The sequence below is a fragment of the Trachypithecus francoisi genome, unplaced genomic scaffold (genome assembly GCF_009764315.1).
Source record: "Trachypithecus francoisi isolate TF-2019V2 unplaced genomic scaffold, Tfra_2.0 Contig01474, whole genome shotgun sequence".
NCBI classification, from domain to species: domain Eukaryota; kingdom Metazoa; phylum Chordata; class Mammalia; order Primates; family Cercopithecidae; genus Trachypithecus; species Trachypithecus francoisi.
Window position 1 is genome coordinate 9039711 of NW_022681435.1, and position 19990 is coordinate 9059700.

The window sequence follows — 19990 nt, forward strand, 5'->3', positions numbered from 1 at the left end:
TTTGTGCTGAGATCTCGTGTTTGTGACGAGATCTCGTGTTTGTGCTGAGATCTCGTGTTTGTGACGAGATCTCGTGTTCGTGACGAGATCTCGTATTCGTGCTGAGATGTCGTGTTTGTGCTGAGATCTCGTGTTTGTGATGAGATCTTGTGTTTGTGCTCGCCATGACTTTTTCTTACCCATTCCAAGCAGGAAGGCAGCATGGCAGGTGAAAAAGTGAGCACTCCTAGGCAGTGCCCTTCCTGGCTCTGTTCTTCCTGACAGGCTGGTGCTGGGAACGAGGTATGGAAGTAGAAGTTCTAAGGAAAGGAAGAGGACTCTTCCTAGATTGGGAAGGGCTGAGGGTGTTGGGCTGCCCAGGTTGTGAAATATTAGTCAGGACTCTTCTTGCAGAGCCCAACTTCAGGGAGCTGAAAGTTAAAGAGAATTTAATGACTTAGGCGACTCTGAGCCTGGCTCAGACATGGCTGAATTTTGCTTCTCAGAAGGACTTGGTCCCTTTCTCCCCCTCTTGTGTCTGTGCGCCCACCACGCTGGCTTCATTCTCCATCAGATTCTGTCCCTATCGAATAGTGCCAGTATGGAGGCTGCAGCCCACCAAATTGAAGTCCAACGACGAAACCTCCTGGAGAGGAATCCCAGGGCCTGACTTTGATTCACTGCTTCGAATTGGCCTAACTTGGGTCTGGAGCTTAATCAATCACTTTCCTTCAGGACAGGAGGTAGAATAACACCTTCCCCGATCTGGGGGAACATAGTCTGGGGTGGGAAAGGTGGCTTCCCAAAGAGAAATTGAAGTTCTGTTACTAGGAAAAGGGAAGCTATGTTGGGCAGAGACAAACATCAGATGTCCATTGCTGTATTCTATGGACACTGATAACGTCCAAGCAGTTGACAGCTTCTGAGAGGCATAGCTGCTGGGGAAGCCTAGGGAAGCTCCCTGTCAGCCCCTGGAGACTCCCAGGCTATGAAGGGATCCCTGTGCTCCATGTGGCATAGAACCTAAAACAACTGGATTCCCATAAAAAATGAACCTCGACTTGTGTCTCACTCCAACTGAAGGGAATATTTATTTATTTATATCTATTTTTAGATAGGGCCTCACTTCATTCTTGTTGCCTAGGCTGGAGTGCAGTGGTACAATCACAGCTCATTGCAGCCTCAACCTCCCTGGCTCAATCAGTCCTCCCACCTCAGCCTTCTGAGTAGCTGGGACTACAGGCACACGCCACTATGCTTGGCTAATTTTTGTATGATTATTATTTTTTTTTTTTTTGTAGAGACAAGATTTCGCCATTTTACTCAGGCTGGTCTCGAACTCCTGGGCTCAAGGGTTCTGGCTGCCTCGGCCTCCCAAAGTGCTGGGATTACAAGCATGAACCACTGCATCTGGCCTTGAAGGGAATATTTAGGCTTGATCCTTAAGGACATCAGCTGTTTCCTTAATGGACTAGAAAGCAGAGGTGCCCTCTTCCTTCTGACCCTTTCCTCCCCCAGCAATTTTTCAATCTCCTGGAAAAAGATTCTTCAGCAACCACAAGGAAGGAAAAATTTAAGGAATATCTTACCTATTTTCCTGTCAGCGTTTAAGGAAAATCTTAGACTCATTTTCCTATCAGCATGGAGGTATGGGAGCTTGAAGGTAGATTGAATTTTAATTCAAGAAAATGACACCAATGTGTCATTCATTTTGTTTGTGGAGCTTTCATATTGTTTATGTATGGTGCCTGAAAATACTGCCCCTTGTACTATGTACTAAGTACTATGATTTAATACATATAGGCTTTATTCTCTAAAATATCAAGGGTTCTCTATCAGTCCCTTTAAAGACAAGACCAAAGTTGAGGAGTCTCGAGGACCCACTCTCCAGGTGAATGTGTTGCTTATTAATAAAAGTAACTCTAGAAATAGACCCATCCATATATAGCCTGTTGATGTTTTACCAAGATGCCAAGGCAGCCCAACGGGGAAAGGAAAGTCTTCTTAACAAATTTTGTTGAAAAAATTTGATATTCATATAGGAAAAAGTGATCTTCAACTTCTATGTCATTTCATGCATAAAAATTAATTTGAGCTGAATTATAGATTTAAATATAAGATCCAGAACCATAAGCTTCCGGAAAAAAATATAGGACTTTATCTTCATGATCCCATGGTGGGCAATGATTTCTTGGACAGAACCCCAAAACTGTTAACCACCAAGTAAGAAAATAGATAACTTAGACTTTATTAAAATTAACATTTTCTGCTCATCAAAAGATACTGCTAAGAAAATCAACAGATAAGCCTGGACAGACTGGGAAAAACATTTGCAGCATATATATTTGACAAAAGACTTTAATCCAGAATACAGGACTTTTACAAATCAACAATAAAGAGATGAACAGTCCCATTGTAAAATGGGCAAAAGCTGAGGCAGGAGGATTTGCTTGAGTCCAGGAGTTTGAGGCCAGCTTGGACAATATATTGAGATGCTGTCTCTACAAAATAAAAATTAAAAAATTAGCCAGGCATGGTGGCGTGTGCCTGTTGTCCCAGACACTTGGGAGGCAGAAGTGGGAGGATCGCTTCACCCCAGTAGTTCAAGGCTGCAGTGAGCTGATTGCACCACAGCACTCCAGCCTGGGAGACAGAATGAGACTCTGCCTCAAATTAAAAAAAAAAAAAATTTTAGGCTGGGCATGGTGGCTCATGTAATCCCAGCACTTTGGGAGGCCAAGGTGGGCGGATCATGAGGTCAGGAGATCGAGACCATCCTGGCTAACATGGTTAAACTCTGTCTCTACTAAAAATACAAAAGATTAGCCGGGAGTGGTGGCAGGCACCTGTAGTCCTAGCTACTCAGGAGGCTGAGGCAGAAGAATGGTGTGAACCCAGGAGGCGGAGCTTGCAGTGAGCCGAGATCGCGCCACTGCGCTCCAGCCTGGGCGACAGAGTGAGACTCTAAATAAATAAATAACTAAATAAAACAATTTTAAGACTTTAAAATATGAGCAAAAGACTTGAACAGATGATTCACAAAAGAGGATATGTTAATGGCAGTAAGCCATGAAAAGGTGCTCAGCATCTCTTGCCATCAATCCTCATGCAAGTCAAAACCACAGTGAGTCACCATGTCATACCTGCTAGAAGGACTTAAAGCAAGGAGCACAATAGGACAAAACAACTTTCCCTTCCCCTACCAAACTGACAACACCAAATTTGGGGAAGACTCCAGAGCAACTGGAATTCTCGTTTATTGCTGGTGGGAATGTGAAAGGGTACAACAGTTTTGGGAAACTACTGTAGTTGACAGTTTTGTATAAAGGTAAACATATATTTAATCTTATGATGCAAATATCCCATTCCTACGTGATATGGTTTGGCTGTGTCCCCACCCAAATCTCAGCTTGGATTATAATTGTTGTAATCCCCACGTGTCGTGGCAGGGACCTGCTGGGAGGTAATTTAATCACGGAGGCTGTTACCCTAATGCTGTTCTCGTGACAGTGAATGAGTTCTCACAAGATCTGATGGTTTTATAAGGGGCTTTCCCCCTTTTGCTTGGCACTTCTCCTTGTTGCCACTATGTGAAGAAGAACGTGTTTCTTTCCCCTTCTGCCCTGATTGTAAGTTTCCTGAGACCTCTCAAGCCATGCTGAACTGTGAGTCAATTAAACCTCTTTCCTTTATAAATTACCCAGTCTCAGGTATGTCTTTATTAGCAGCATGAGAACAGACTAATACACTACATATTTACCCAAGATAACTGAAAACACATATACTCATAAGGATTTGTACATGACCACAACAACAGCTCTTTTCATAATGGACAAAATTGGAGATAACCCTAATGTTTATCAACAAGAGATTAGGTAAATTGTGACACGTTCATATAATGGAATTCCGCTCAGTAATAATAATAAAAAAATACTGATTCATGCAACAATGTGGATGAACATTATGCTGAACTCCAAAAGCCAGAACCAAATGAATGCAAATTATATGATTCCTTTTATATGAAATGCAAAAATAGGCAAAACTTCACCGTGGTGATGTAAATCAGAGCGATTGCTCTGTGGGGTGAGAGTGGGATTGCCCAGGAAGGAGCAGAAGGAAATTTCCCAGAATGATGGAAATGTGCTGTGTTTTGATTGAAGTGGTGGTTACATGGTATATAATTGTCAAAACTCATTAGACTAAACACTTAAGATCTGCTCATTTTACTGTTTTTATTATACCTGTATAAAAATAAAATGTTGGCAAATGAGAATATTCAGCCTTGAGGATTATTAATATGGATTTTACTTCTCTCAATGGTGTCCTGGAAGGCAGAGACGAATGCATAATTCACGAAGGCAAAATGCAGGAAGGACAAGAAGTCACATTTCCTCCTGTCTAAAAGCTCTCCACATGTGGCGTGCGCTGTGTGTGGACTTGCTGGTGGAACACAGAGAGAGGTTATACGTGTTGTTCTTTGAATATTCATTGCATTGGGATAGGAGGAAGAACGAAATCAGTCATTCAAATATATGTCTATTCATATATTCAGCTGACTGAATATGTCATTCAGATGGCGTATATTCCTCTGTGCCATGTCTCCCTTTCAATGGAGCTTACACCTGTAGTTGTGGGTCTTCTCCACACCTGTCTCTGTCCTCCATGTCTGTCAGAATTGCAGAAGGGAAGAAATGGCAGCTGCACCAGCTTCCCTCTTCATCCAACTTAGGATCCCCACCGGCAGCCCAGTGCTCACTCCACACTTGGTAAATACCCTATACTTGTATGTTCCTAAGTTCCTCCAGATGAAACAAAGTGGCCCCTTCTTCTAGGACTGTTTGGGGAGCAGCACTGTGTGAAGCTCTGTGGGGCCTCTCCGAGGTATAAGATCTCATAGCCATGTATGTCTTCTTGCCCTCCTCCCCATCTTCAGACAGCTCCTGCCCACTTGCACAAGGTTGAATCCCAGGTAGTGTGGACTGAAGAGCAGTAAGCAAGGTCCTTCCCGGTCCTTTCTCAGAGAACTTGAAGTCTACTTGAAGGCACAAAGAGCAAGGTAACACGAAGAGCAAGGTAACAAGAGCACAACACTCCCTTTGGTGAGTGTAGCATACATGGGGTAGACATCACTGGGTGGCTGATGCTGTGACCTGGGTCTTCAAGGAGAAAGGGACAATGAGGATTGCATATGGGGCAGAAAAATCAGTCTGGCTGGAGAGGGGAACTCCTATGTGCACAAAATAACACAGGGTAAGCAAGGCACTGAATGAATGACAGAGACATTTGGACAGAGGTGGTGTGGTGTGCTAGAAAAATTAATCAGGCATTGGTATAAGACTAAGAAAGATGACTATACCACTACAAGTCTTCGCCTAGGACCTTGCAAAAACGTTTAACTTAGCCAGAACTCCAGTGTCTCTGAAGGTCAAGTATGATTGTTAACAAACAATGATTTTTAAAAGTTGTTATAGATATGGTTTCTTTGTTCAGATAATTTCACTCATCTGAACTTCTGGCTGATAGGTATTTCTTGTTAAAATATGATAGCTTTATTGTTGCTTTTACTCAACTAACATTGTTTTTCATCTTTTAGAGATAGCAGTACCTCTTTTTGCAAAGCGTCTCACTGCTTTTTGAGTGTTTCCATGAATGTGAGTTCGTGGGAGCCTTACAACATCTCTCGTTAGAGAGGACAGTCTGAGGTTCACAGAGATAAGGCGGGCAGCCCAGTGAGGCCGCACTGTGAGTGAAGGCCAGGGCAGAGATTCAGAGGCAGGTCTTCTGCTTTCCAGACTGTCTGAGATTAGCACCTCAGTGTTTCTGGACCTTGTACCTGGGTCGTGGTTTTCTGTTTTCCTTTGATACGGACTTGATCATTTCTCCATACTGAATTGTGTTTGACAACCAGGGTGCCAGGACCCTGTTGTAAACCTGTAGGAGCTCTATTTTGATAAGACTAGCCATAATTTATTGCTGCTTTAACCTCTCTGTTGCTTAGGCAACCAATATCCTGAATTAAGACTTGGGTTATTTTAGTTAAGTTTAAGAATTTATTACCTTCTAACCACTCAGCCCACCACTTTGCTCATGCTCCATGCCTATGAGTCACACTGACCCCCAAAGAGTTGCCCCAAACTCTAAGACCTGTGCTCAGGGGCACGTGAAGAGCTGGGACACGTGCCTTGTGACTAAAACTGACACTGCCTGCTAATGTCCTTGCTAAGTGCACCAAAGAGAATGGGCCGAGGAACGCTCCATGTTGATTTTTCAACTGCCTGCCCTTTATTGCTGGATTACTATCTACTGCAGAATAGGCCAGCTTATTTCACAATAATGAAGCTGGCACTGGGTTAATTCTGTAACATAGAAAGATTGCCATTGCCAAGGTGTCAGTCTGTTCTGGCTGCTATAACAAAATAGACTGGGTGGCTTATCCACAATAGAAATTTATTTCTCATGGTACTGGAGGCTGGCAGGTTCAAGATCCAGGCAGAGTGGGTGTCTAGTGAGAACCCACTTTCTGTTCATAGATGACACTTTCTTGCTGTGTCCTCATATGGTTGAAGGAGAAGGCAGCTCTCGAGGGTGTCTTTTATAAGGGCACTAATTCCAACCTACCTAATCACCTGCCAAAGGCCCCCCTTCCTATTGCCTTAGGGGTTAGAATTTCAACATATAAATCTTGTGGGTTTAGTGAGGAAAACAAACACACAATCTAACCTTTCCTGGACTGCTTGCAGCAGCATCAAGTCCTCTTGCTCTTCCATCTTGTTTAAATGTCCCTTCTTTCCCAACACCACTCTGCCATTCCATCCTGAGCTCCCAGCACCTCTTGGCTGGACGACTGGGCTGATTTCTGGCCTTCCTGCCTTCACCTCATCCCAGCACATCATTACCAAACATTTCTTTGCAGTTTGCTCTGCCAGGCATTCTGGGGATACTGAATAGCTCACAGTCCTATAGAAGAGAAAGATGAGTAAGTAGTCATTGCAATGCATTTATTAGACCATAACCTCCTAGGACAGGTCATGTTGGTCTTGCTCTCTGTACCTAGTATTTGTTGAATAAGGAAATGAATAAACAAATGAACAATTTCTGTAGGTTATAACTAAACACATATTCAAAGAGCTATGAAAATCTCCAGAAGATAGAAACTGAGTTGGCAGAGGAAAGAAAGGGATGTGCTTAATTAGGCTGCAGTATTTTTGAGAGACTACAATTTATGTGTTTCCTGTATGCATAGACCAGGCATTCATAAATGTCACTTTTTAATAGAAATATGTTATATTTTGGGAACATCTTCCTATACATATTATTTACTCATGGGACAAAAGTAATGTTCTCCTTTAAATAGCAGCTTTTTGGGGACCTGTAATTGTTAATTTATAAACCTTTACTTACTTGCTAGAAAGTCTCGGACAGGGTCAGAAAGAAATTGGAAAGAGCCGCCTGTAATCCCATCACTCTGGGAGGCTGAGGCAGGCGGATCACCTGAGGTCAGGAGTTCAAGATGAGCCTGGCCAACTGGTGAAACCCCTTCTCTTCTAAAAATACAAAAAAAATTAGCCAGGTTTGGTGGCAGGCACCTATAATCCCAGCTACTTTGGAGGCTGAGCCAGGAGAATCGCTTGAACCCAGGAGGTGGAGGTTGCAGTGAGCCGGGATTGCGCCATTGCACTCCAGCCTGGGCAACAAGAGTGAAATTCCATCACAAAAACAAACAAACAAACAAAAAAGAAATTGGAAAGTGCCAAGTATAACTATCAGTTGTGGTTCAGTCAGAATACAAATAAGTATCTTTGGGTAAGTCAAAGGAAAACTATACTTTGATTTACCCAACACTTTGATTTCAAAAATACATTGACCCATTAACAAACAATTTTAGAGAGGCTTAAATACTAGTGAATATGTTATTTTAAGCCAGTAATATATTAAGAGATGTCATGAGTCTATAAATGTAGCAATTGCATGTGGCTGGCATAGAAATCTCAACTTCAGTATGTGATGTTCAAAGTCCAATTTAAAGGGATTTTAATAATTAACCATAATTAATAACTAAGGTAAGTTTTGTTGTATCTTGAATCTTAAATGGTTGCCATGTGTCTTTATTAAAAATAGAGTTTCCTTTTTTTCTTTCTTCATTCACCTTAGGTTAAGTAAAAATCTATTATAGCAAAAATGCAACAGTGGCATCCTGTGGCTTGGTCTATGAATGACAGGTGCGTGTCACCGTTATGATCTTGGAGGCTTGATGTCATGGCTACACAGAGGTACAGGATCATTGTGAAGAACATGACATGTCAGAAGGAAAAACTCCCTTAGTTTTTTTAAGACCTAAAATTATTACAAATGACTCATTATGGTCTTTTTTTTTTTTTTTTTGTTGTTGTTGAGACGGAGTCTCGCTGTGTCGCCCAGGCTGGAGTGCAGTGGCCGGATCTCAGCTCACTGCAAGCTCCGCCTCCCGGGTTTACGCCATTCTCTCGCCTCAGCCTCCCGAGTAGCTGGGACTACAGGCGCCCGCCATCTCGCCCGGCTAATTTTTTGTATTTTTTTAGTAGAGACGGGGTTTCACCGTGTTAGCCAGGATGGTCTCGATCTCCTGACCTCGTGATCCGCCCGTCTCGGCCTCCCAAAGTGCTGGGATTACAGGCCATTATGGTCTTTTTATTTCATGGGAGTAAATTACATGTGTAATTAAAAATTGAAATGAGAATAAAGCCACAGAAATGTACTTGTTTTTTCAAAAGCTTGTTTTTCAGGATTCCTTGATGAAGTTTCCCTCTGTCATTTTTTTTTTTTTTTTTTTTTTTTTTTTTTTGAGGCGGAGTCTCGCTCTGTCGCCCGGACTGGAGTGCAGTGGCCGATCTCAGCTCACTGCAAGCTCCGCCTCCCAGGTTTACGCCATTCTCCTGCCTCAGCCTCCCGAGTAGCTGGGACTACAGGCGCCCGCCACCTCGCCCGGCTAGTTTTTGTATTTTTTAGTAGAGACGGGATTTCACCGTGTTAGCCAGGATGGTCTCGATCTCCTGACCTCGTGATCCGCCCGTCTCGGCCTCCCAAAGTGCTGGGATGACAGGCTTGAGCCACCGCGCCCGGCCCCCTCTGTCATTTTTATACATCGAATATACCATTATTTCTCTCACGTAATTCTTATGTAACTATAGGAAATGGAGTAAAAGAATCCATATCAGACCATTAATAACTGTAAACACTTTTATCTCCCCACCCCCTGCCCCAGAAATAAATACAAGTAAATCTCAGAAGCCCTTTGATTGTGATGCTTGGCTACTGAGCCCTCTATGCTTGAAAGATGGCACTATCATATTTAGCGGTGCATGCTTCCAGCTTCAAACTTTAAAAAATAGTTTTTAAAATCTTCATAAACAACATACAGTCATACTTTTTCTTATTTAAAATGTTTGCATAAGTAGAATTATGATATTCACATTCCATGAAGTTTTGCACTCAAGATGTGGTTGAGGTCTCACGTACGCTTATCTTGTGTGAAAGAATGTATGGAATATGAATACCATAATTCTACTTATGTAAATTGTAAAAATAAGAGCAAATATATATAATGAAGACCTTTGGATTTCTGCTTCTGAGGACTTCCTGTTCTCCTTCCCTCCACTTTCCTGTGGGCTTGCTTCTGTTATTTATCCGAGTTCTCTCTCCATTAAAGATAAATTCTCTGATAAGATAAAGTATATCTTTATTAATTCCTTTGTTATAGATCCTGCAAATACCTTCTCGAGGCCTGTTTTTTCCTCTCTAACGTTGATGGGATATGTTTTGTTATAAAGATGTTTTCTGTTCTGCAGGGTTGCGTGTCAGTTACAGTTGTCATTTGTAAGCAGTAGAATCCGGTCTGACCAGTTGAAGCAGAAAAGAACTTAGGAGAGACAGAGAGACAGTAGGGAGTTCACACAGCGTTTGGGACAGATGGGACAAGAGGCCTGAGACAATTAAAGGGACACTCCCATAACTGACCCTTTCTGGAATCTGCTGTCCACCCCAGGACCACACCGCCTTTGCCCAGGATGCGCCAGTGAAATGACAGCGGCTCCGGGAAGCGCGTCGGCCGCCGGCTCCCTCCCGCTGCCCGAGGCCCGCGTGTCTGATTGGCAGGCCTGGTCACGTGCCCGCTTTGACTGAAAAGAGTCAGGGAAGGCACCGATTCAGATTCTCTCTTGAGGAAACAACCAAAATTCACACAAGGTGGCCTAAAAAACTTGGCAGATTCACTTTGGGCCGTAAAGATATTCTTCAAACTTAAAAAAAAAAAAAAAAAAAAACTAAAAAGTATCTTCATGAACGACGTACAGTTATGCTTTGTCTTATTTAAAAATTTTACATACATAAAATTACGATATTCACATTCAATGAAATTTTGCACTCAAGATGTGGTTGAGGTCTCACATCTCGGTAGTGTGTAGTTGCGATTTTTCATGCCGAGGTCTTTAATTCTTCTGGAATTGTATAATTAGTATAGGAGTCTAGTTATAGTTTTTATATGAAAAGCCAGTGCTTCCATCATCATTGATGACACAAGCTTATCTTTCCCTGCTGATCTGTAGTGCCGCCGCTATCATATTCCACATCCCACGTAGCCCCTACGTATGAATCCTGCATGAACACAGATTTGCACCAGGCTCTCCATTCTGTCCACTGCCTCTTCCTCTGCCCAGACAACTGTATTTTAATTTCTGTAACTATCTAGAATGTTTCAGAATCTGCAGGCCAACCGCTCCTGCCCACCCATTGTTCTTATTTTTCAAAATTATCTTGGCAATGATAATTCACTTTTCCATATGAATTTTAGAATCAGGTTAGAAATGAGCAGAGAAGTTCTGCTGGGATTTTGTTTGGAATTTAGTTAAATTTATAGATAATTTGAGCAGAATTGACATGTTCATGCTTTTGAGACCTCTTACCCATTATTCAGATCTTCTTTTATATCCTTTAATAAAACTATAATTTTTTCCCATAAAGCTCTTAAAAATTGCATGTAATGTATATTCTTTAGGTCCTTTATAGTTTTTGCTGCTATTGTGAGCTGGCTTTTTAGTTTTTTTTTTTTTTTCAATTTTTTCCCATTTGTCCTTGTTCACATATAGGCCAAAAGTTACTGAATTTAGCATGTAGATCTTGTAATCAGTAGCCTTGCTGAATCCTTTTGTTAGTTCTAACAGATTTTCTGTTGATATATATGCATTTTCTTTTTTCTTTCTTTTTTTTTTTTTTTTTTTTGAGACGGAGTTTTGCTCTTGTTGCCCAGGCTGGAGTGCAATGGTTTGATCTTGGCTCACTGCAGCCTCTGCCTCCCGGTTCAAGTGATTCTCCTGCCTCAGCTTCCTGAGTAGCTGGGGTTACAGGCACACGCCACCACGCCTAGCTATTTTTTTGTATTTTTAGTAGAGATGGGGTTTCACCATGTTGGTCAGGCTGGTCTCAAACTCCTGACCTCAGGTGATCCAACTGCCTCGCTCTCTCAAAATGCTGGGATTACAGGCATAAGCCACCACGCCCCACCCATCTATGCATTTTCTATGCCTAAAAATAATAAGTTTCACTTCCTTTCCAAACCTCATGCATTTTATGTATTTGTTGCTTACTGCATGCGCTAGTATTTTCTGTGTAAATTTGACTGGGGTGGTGATGCCTGCCCTGCTTGCCTTTTCTTGGTTTTAATGGGGATAATCCAGAAAGATGTGATATGATTGCTTTAGGTTTTTGGTAAAAACCCTTCATCAAATTAAGGAAGTTCTCTTCTGTTTCTAGCTTCCTAAGAGTTTTTCTTTTAGATAAGAGAAGGTGTTGAATTTATGGAATAAAATATGTCATTTTATTTCTTTTTGATCTATAAATGTGGTAAAGTTCTCCTGATGGATATTTCTGACATTCTCACATTACTGCGAAACATCAAAATTAGTTGTGATCATTAAAAAAAATACTCTGTTTGGATTCAATTTGCTAATATTTATTCAGGAATTTTAATCTGCATTATAGGTGAGATCACCCTATAGTTTCTGTCTCTTGTACTGTCCTTGTTTCATTTTGCTGTTAATTCTACACTGTCTAAACTCAGTGGCCTGCTGTCCTTTTCTATTGTATGTGAAGCTTGTTTAAGGTAGCAATGATCTTTTCCTTAAAGTTTTGATGAAATTCATTGCTGAAATCAGCTAAAACTAGTGTCTTTTTGGGGAGGTGGCTTGAGGGCAGGTATAGTTGACTGTCAAATCAATGTATTTAATGCTAATTGTTTTATTCAGTTTTTCTTTTTTAAAATTCAGCCCATTTCAGATAGACATAAAATTGTGCCACAGAATCCCTTATGATTTTCTTGTTTCCGCTGCATATGTGGTTACATTATAGTTTTCTATTCCTAATGTTTATTTGTTCATTTTTCTTTATTTATCAGCCTTAATGGGGATTTATTTTATTAGTGTTATTTTTCTTTTCTAAGACTCATTCTGTCATTTCTATTTTACTTTTGTTTCCTTTTCTTATTTTTTTGTTTTTATCTTTAATATTTCTTTCCATCACATTTTTTTTGGCCTAAATTCTGTTGTTCTCTTTCTGTCTTCTTGAATTGACATGAGTTCATTTATTTCATCTTTCTTATGGTTCTAAAAATATTTTTAGCTCTATAAATATTTCCTTTATTGCTGTACCCTAAGTCTTTGTATTTTTTCTGTGCTTTCATTAACAATCAGTTTTAAAATATTTTATTTTTAACAGCTTCATTGAGATATATTTCACACCCTATACAACTCATCCATTTAAAGTGTATAATTCAATGGCTTCTAATATATTCACAGAGTTGTTGATATGGTTTGGCTGTCCCCACTCAAATCTCATCTTGAATTGTAGCTCCCATAATTCTCACGTGTTGTGGGAGGGACCCAGTAGGAGCTAACTGAATCATAGGAGTGGTTTCCCCCATACTGTTCTTGTGGTAGTGAGTGAGTTTCATGAGATCTGATGGTTTGATAAGGGATTTCTCTTTCTGCTTGGCTCTCATTCTTTCTCTTGCCTGCCACCATGGAAGATGTGGCTTTGCTACTCCTTGACTTCTGCCATGATTGTGAGGCCTCCCCAACTATGCTGAATTTTGAGTCAATTAAACTTCTTTTTTAAAATAAATTACCCTGTCTCAGGTATGTCTTTATCAGCAGTGTGAAAACGGACTAATAAAGTCGTACAACCTATCATCATTATCAGCTTTACTTACTCAGTTATCAGTTGATGGATACTTGGGTGGTTTCCAGTTTGGGCTATTATAAATAATGCTGCTATGAACATTTGTGTGCAAGTTTTTGTGGACATGTGATTCATTTGGCATGAGTATATATGAGGAGTAGAATTGGTAGGTGATATGGTAACTCTGTGTTTAAGCTCTTCAGGAACTGAAGACTGTTTCCAAATGACTACCATGTCAGTGTAAGAGGGTTCTAATTTTTTCAGCATCCTCACCAGTGCTAGCTATACCTGTCTTTTTTACTAGAATCATCTTAGTGGCTGTGAAACAATATTTTGTCGTGATTTAATTTGCATTTCCCTGATGGATATTTAAGGGTACTCCGTGATATTTTGTTGATCATTCTATTTCTAGGTGACTTCATTTCTAGGTATTTTTTCAGTGGACAGAGCTTCCTAAGAAGTATATTTCCTAAAAAATTAGTTTTTAAAGAGAAAAATCATCATAGGATACTCAAATTTCCATTTTAAATTTAAGATCACAGGGTTTTATTCTTTGGTTTGTATTTGGATCTCTTTTTCTCTCACATTGAAAATCTGGTTTCTAATGACATTAGCATAATTACATATTTGTTTCATTCTACAAAATACATATAATAGTTTCACAAGAACAAAACCAATATTTAAAAATTTTGTTCTATTCTTTTTGTCCTTATTATATGCCAAACTGGATGTACAATTAGATTACTGCAATGCACCAAATTGGTGGTTCTTAACAGGAAACAGCTGCAATCCTAAAAATCTCTGAGAAGCGTCCATCAGCTGTCTAAGTATGCAGCAATGAAGCAGGTGGTTCTCAAGTATTCACTGGGTATATCAGGTCTGCCCAAACACCTGGTTACACCCTTATGTGGAGACTGATAGCCTCAACTCTTCCTCTACCTATCAGATTTCTTGGGACTGCAAACTTTAACGCAGAGTAATACAGAGAAGGGGATTCTAGGAAATGCAGTTTCAGGCTTCTACCTTACACAATTCAGAGAAGACTGTAGGAGTGGTGCTGATGCCAAGCTGATACAGACACAGACACATCCATGCAGTGTGTCAATCTTTATATGTCGTCTCTTGTCTTACTAGCCTCCAGGAAAATGTTAAATGGAAGTACTGAGGGTGAACATCTTTGTCCTGTTCTTGATTTTATAGGGCATGCTTCCAACAATTCTTCTGTAACATGTTTTTTGTACATACTTTCTCAGGTTAAGGAGGTTTATTCACTTCTAATCCTAGTTTACTATGATTTTTTTTTAATCATGAGTTAGTGTTGAATTTATCAAATGCTTTATCTGTAACCTTGAAGCAATCATATGATTTTCTTCCTTAATCTTTTAAAGTAGTAGATATCATTTGATTATCTTTTCATCCTGAACCATCCTTGCATTCTTGGGATAAATCCAAAATGATTTTTAAAAAATGGATCTCTGGATTTAGTTTGTTAATATTATGTTAAGACTTTGATAATGTCTGTGATTGAGATTGGCTTGTGATTTTCCTTTCTTATCTTCCCTTGTTTGGTTTTGGCATCCAGGTTTTACTAGTTTTATGGAATCCTTACTACAGCCACAGGCCCTGCATGAGACAGGCCATCACTACTTCTCTGATCTCATTTCCTACCACCCTCCCTGTTACACACTCTACTCAGTCTTACAAGTTCCATGCTGTGCCTCAGACAAACGAGTGCACATCCCTGCCTGACCACCCTCTCTTGAAGCTCTGTCTCTTCAATCTCTTTCATTGTTCTGCTTAGCTCTTATCATTACCTGACATATGATCAACTTTCTGTGTTCTGTCTCCCTCCCTCTTCTAAAAGGCAGTGTCTATGAGGGGAAGAACTTTGCCTGTTTTGTTCCCTGCCATTCCCTCAGCACAGTGGACCATATTTATCAAATAATAAATATTTGTTCATCAGTGAATAAATGAATATATTTCTCCATGTTTGAAGAAAAGAGGAAGGTTTCTGTACGTGATCCGCTCAGAAGTCAGATTTTTCATTTGAAAAAATTGTAACTTCTATTTAAACTAGAAAAGGGAGGAAATTCTTACACATAAGCAGCCTGCAGAGAAATACTGCTGAAGATGTCAGTCTGCTCTGCTGCAGCTGGTCGCAGGAGTAAGACGGATTGGCCAACTGTCCATTCTATTCCAAACTTTCCTTGCCTTTTTCCAGCATCTCAGTTGGTTGAAATTCTTTGCTTGAGAAAGAGACCCACGTTTTCAGTCCTGAGGATTTGGAGTCCTTGGTGATGCTGCCCATGTGGGGTTGATGTGTAGTGCTTTGTTAACCTTGACCATGAAGCAGGCAGTACAGACATCCTAAGGGGTACCCCCAGGCATCCATGAGTACTGCTCCGGCTCCCACTGTGTAGCTCTCCCAGCTCCCTTGATAGTGCCAATCTCTCCAGAAGTCACTGGGGCCTCCCTTCTTGCTTATCCCCTCCCTGGCCTGAGGACATTGAAATGCCAGGTAGCAGTTTCAATATCTACTCAATGAAACTGGTGATGGGTCCACAGCTGTGGGGATTGATATTTAACTTCCTATGTGTGTGTTTTGGTGTTGGGGAAAAACAGGCATGCAGAGTATAGCTACAGCTCTTTCTATCATCAGATGGCCCTGTAGCAATTCCACTCCTAGGTATATATCCCAAGGAATTGAAAACAGCCAGGAGCGTGTAGCCTGTGCTTATAGTCCCAGTTGTGCAGGAGGCTGGGGTGGGAGGATCGCTTAAGCTAGGAGTTTGAGGCTGAGTATGCAATGATGATTGCTCCTGTGAATAGCCCCTGCACTCCAGCCTGGGCAACATAAAAGATCCCACTTCTTAAAAAAAAAAAAAAATTGAAAACTGGTGACCAAACAAATCCAAGTACCCACATGTTTATAGCTGCACTATTCACAATAGCCAAAAGGCAGAAACAGCCCAGATGTCCATCAATAGATGAATGGATAAACAAATTGTGGCATATACATATAACAGAATATTATTAAGCTATAAAAAGGAATGAAGTACTGATTGATGTTACAATATGGATAAATCTCAAAAACATAATGCTAAGTGAAAGAAGCCATGCACAAAGGTCACATAGGTCACATACTATAGGATTCCATTTATTTATTTATTTATTTATCTATTTATTTATTTATTTATTTTGAGATGGAGTCTCTCTCTGTCGCCCAGGCTAGTGTGCAGTGGCACGATCTCGGCTCAGTGCAACCTCCACCTCCCAGGTTCAAGCTATTCTCCTTCCTAAGCCTCCTGAGTAGCTGGGATTACAGGAGCGTGCCACCATGCCCGGCTAATTGTTGTATTTTTAGTGGAGACGGGGTTTCACCATGTTGGCCAGGCTGGTGTCGGACTCCTGACCTCAGGTCATCCGCCCACCTCAGCCTCCCAAAGTGCTGGGATTTATATGCTATGTCCAGAAGAGGTGAATCCATGGAAACAGAAAACAGGTTAGTAGTTGCCAGATGCTGGGGAGAGGAAAGATTGAAGAACAACTGCTTGATAGGCATAGGGTTATTTTTTAAAGTGATGGAAATGATTTGCAAATAGGCAGAGGTGGTGGTTGCACAATATTGTGAACATATAAAATGCCACGGAATTGTTCACTTTAGAATGGTTAGTTTTATGGGTTTTTTTTTTTTTTGAGACAATTTTGTTCTTGTTGTCTAAGCTGGAGGGCAACGGCACAATCTCAGCTCACTACAAGCTCCACCTCCCTGGTTCACGTGATTCTCCTGCCTCAGCCCCCCAAGTAGCTGGGGTTACAGGCATGCGCCACCATGCCCAGCTAATTTTGTATTTTTAGTAGAGGCGGCATTTCACTATGTTGATCAGGCTGGTCTTGAACTCCTGACCTCAAGTGAGCCACCTGCCTCAGCCTCCCAAAGTGCTGGGATTACAGGTGTGAGCCACTGTGCCCGGCAGTTTTATGTTAAGTGAATTTCACCTCAATAAAAACAAATGAAACCCTCTACATTCTTACATGCAGAGATAGTCATTGCACATTTAAGAGACAGATTGAATGAGCATTTGTCTTTGATTGCGTATGTGCTATAGAAATTCCTTTGAGAGAGCTGTGTTTTTAGTGAAAAATTAACACATAAACAAAATCATTTTTACTTATAAGCCTGGAGCCCTGTGAGACATCATTTATGTAGTGAGTGTTTAAAAGCTAAAGTAGCAACCTACATTTTTGATGGTTACAATTCTCCCTTTGAAGAAATGATGCCCTGTGGCTGCAAGCGGCACAGTCCTCGCCCCTACCCCCACCTGCCAGGACAGCACCGGTGCCCTTTCCATGACACAACCCTTTTCAGGATCATGATACAGACCAATTAGGGAGAGGCAAACCCAGATGTGTCTCAATTTGTCAAAAGCCTTGCTCTGTTTTCCCTGCGTGGTTGGGGTCTGATAAAATCCCATATAGAGTTTGGCTGGGGGGCATTCTTCTCAGTATTTACATCCCAAAAGGAGTTTTAAGGGACGTTTGATTTTCATGTTTCTGGTTCATTTCCCTTTAACTCATCGAAATGAGATTATGAAAGATTGCTTTGATCTTTAACAGGACTTGTTCACAGGAGACATGAGGCCATTACCTTCTAAAAGGAAAGCTGTGCATTGCCAAGAGTTTGGAGAGTTAACAGCATGAAGTTTGAACTTCATTTGGGGCTCCAGACCCTTGATACCCAACTGGGTCCTAAACTTGGCTTAGAGAGTCCTCTCGACCTCCAGCCTAATAAAGCCCATTAATTAACTGTCAGGCCGGCTGTGTAACAAGTGAACTTTTAGTGACTGTGCCATTTTCTTGGTTCCAGGCCAGAAACTGTCAGTATAAAACTCACACCTCTAGTGAGACATTTCAGAGGAAAACTGGTACTTGCATAAGTGTTCCCTTATGAGTCAAATGTGCATCGCTGGATGTGTATTTTTTTTTAAATTAAAATGTAAATAACTCTGTTCCAGCAGCCTTTTTTTGGTTCTTCCAGATACTCTACACTTGAGCATGAGTGACTATGAGGCTAATTGGAATCTCTCTGATTGCTTTAATGTACATGGATTTCGGCACTCAGGGTGTAAGGACGAGAAATAAGAATATTATAAAATGATGACCCAAATCTCTGCTTAAATGAACTTGAACTATCTTCTGGTGAGATGATATTTAAAAGACACGAGACTGGGGTTGCAGTTACAGTTCTTTAGTTTGTCAGTAGTAAGAATGGAGTCAGGTCAGTTTGAACATAGAGAGGAATTTGTTGGAAAGCTATCAAGGTGTTTTGCAATATTAAAGCATGAGTTGGACACAGTCCCTAGGAGGGGCCCAGGAGCAGGCGCTGGAGCAGCTCAGAGGCCTCCACAGCTGCAGCTCCTGTTGCTCCCTCACTTTCAGATGGTACTGAGGACTAAAAGCAGAAACGTTATAGAGAGTTAGGCATGGGAGAAGATTCTGCAGAATCTTTTACCCAGGACAGGCTGGGTAATCCATGACCATCCTCCCAAATGAGGTGGCTATACAGCAGTTAAAATATTTAAACAACCAGGGAGAATCCTTGATGTCATCCCTTCTTCCACAGCCCCAACACTTGGGCATTCAGCATCTGTTTGAACATCATCCATGATGGGGAGCATATACTACTTATGAGGACAACCTATCCCCATTATTGGACCATATGACATAGGAAAAAGTCATTATATTGAAGGGAAACTTGACTTATACCCTTTGGCCTGCCATCTAGACTTTGAGCACATAGATCAATTCTTACTCAGTGTCCATATGATTGTCTTTTGCATATTGAAGATAAATCAGCACACAGTCTTCCTGGACTTTTCTCTTATTCTAGCTCAAGTGTATTTAATGCCTTCAGACAGTTTTCCTATGATGGTGGCTTTCACTCTGTCCAACCCCTTCTGCACATAATGGCTGTTTTAAAATGCAGTAGCCAGGATTTGATTCAGACGTGGTCTGGACAATAAGCTTCTAGGCATGTGGCTTTGAATTGCACTCGCATCACTTCATTGGCTTGGGCTGTGCTTGCAGGCCTTTCATGAACCATTGCCAAATCAACTCTCTCCTGTTATATTTTTGTGCAATTAATTTTTAAAACACAAACGCAGGATGGTATACGAGTCAAATAAAAAAGGCACAATGAGTAGTCTTTATTCAGATTATTTTGATTTTGACCCTGCCTTTCATTATAGTAACTGTCTTCCTACAGCCAATTAAGAGACATAGATTCTATGCCTAATTCAAAGTCATTGATGGGAAAAAAAATTGAGCTGATTAGGGCAAGTGCAAAGCCTTTTGGTCTAGACAGAACTAGCAGTGTCTCTACAAATGAACACTGAGCAGTAGTCTCTGAGTATAGTTATTAAACCATCTACGAATCAGCCCAAATTCAGGCTATCTCAGAATGTGTCTGATAGAGGAACTGCTCCTATAAATATTGATAAGACTTACTTTAAAAAAAGCTCTCGACTGGGTGCGGTGGCTCATGCCTGTAATGTCAGCACTTTGGGAGGCCAAGGTGGGCAGATCACAAGGTCAAGAGATCGAGACCATCATGGCCAACATGGTGAAACCCCATCTCTACTAAAAATACAAAAATTAGCTGGGCGTGGTAGCAGGCACCTGTAATCCCAGCTACTCAGGAGGCTGAGGCAGGAAAATCACCTGAACCTGAGAGGCGGAGGTTGCAGTGAGCCGAGATCGCACCACTGCACTCCAGCCTGGCAACAGAGCAAGACTCTGTCTCCAA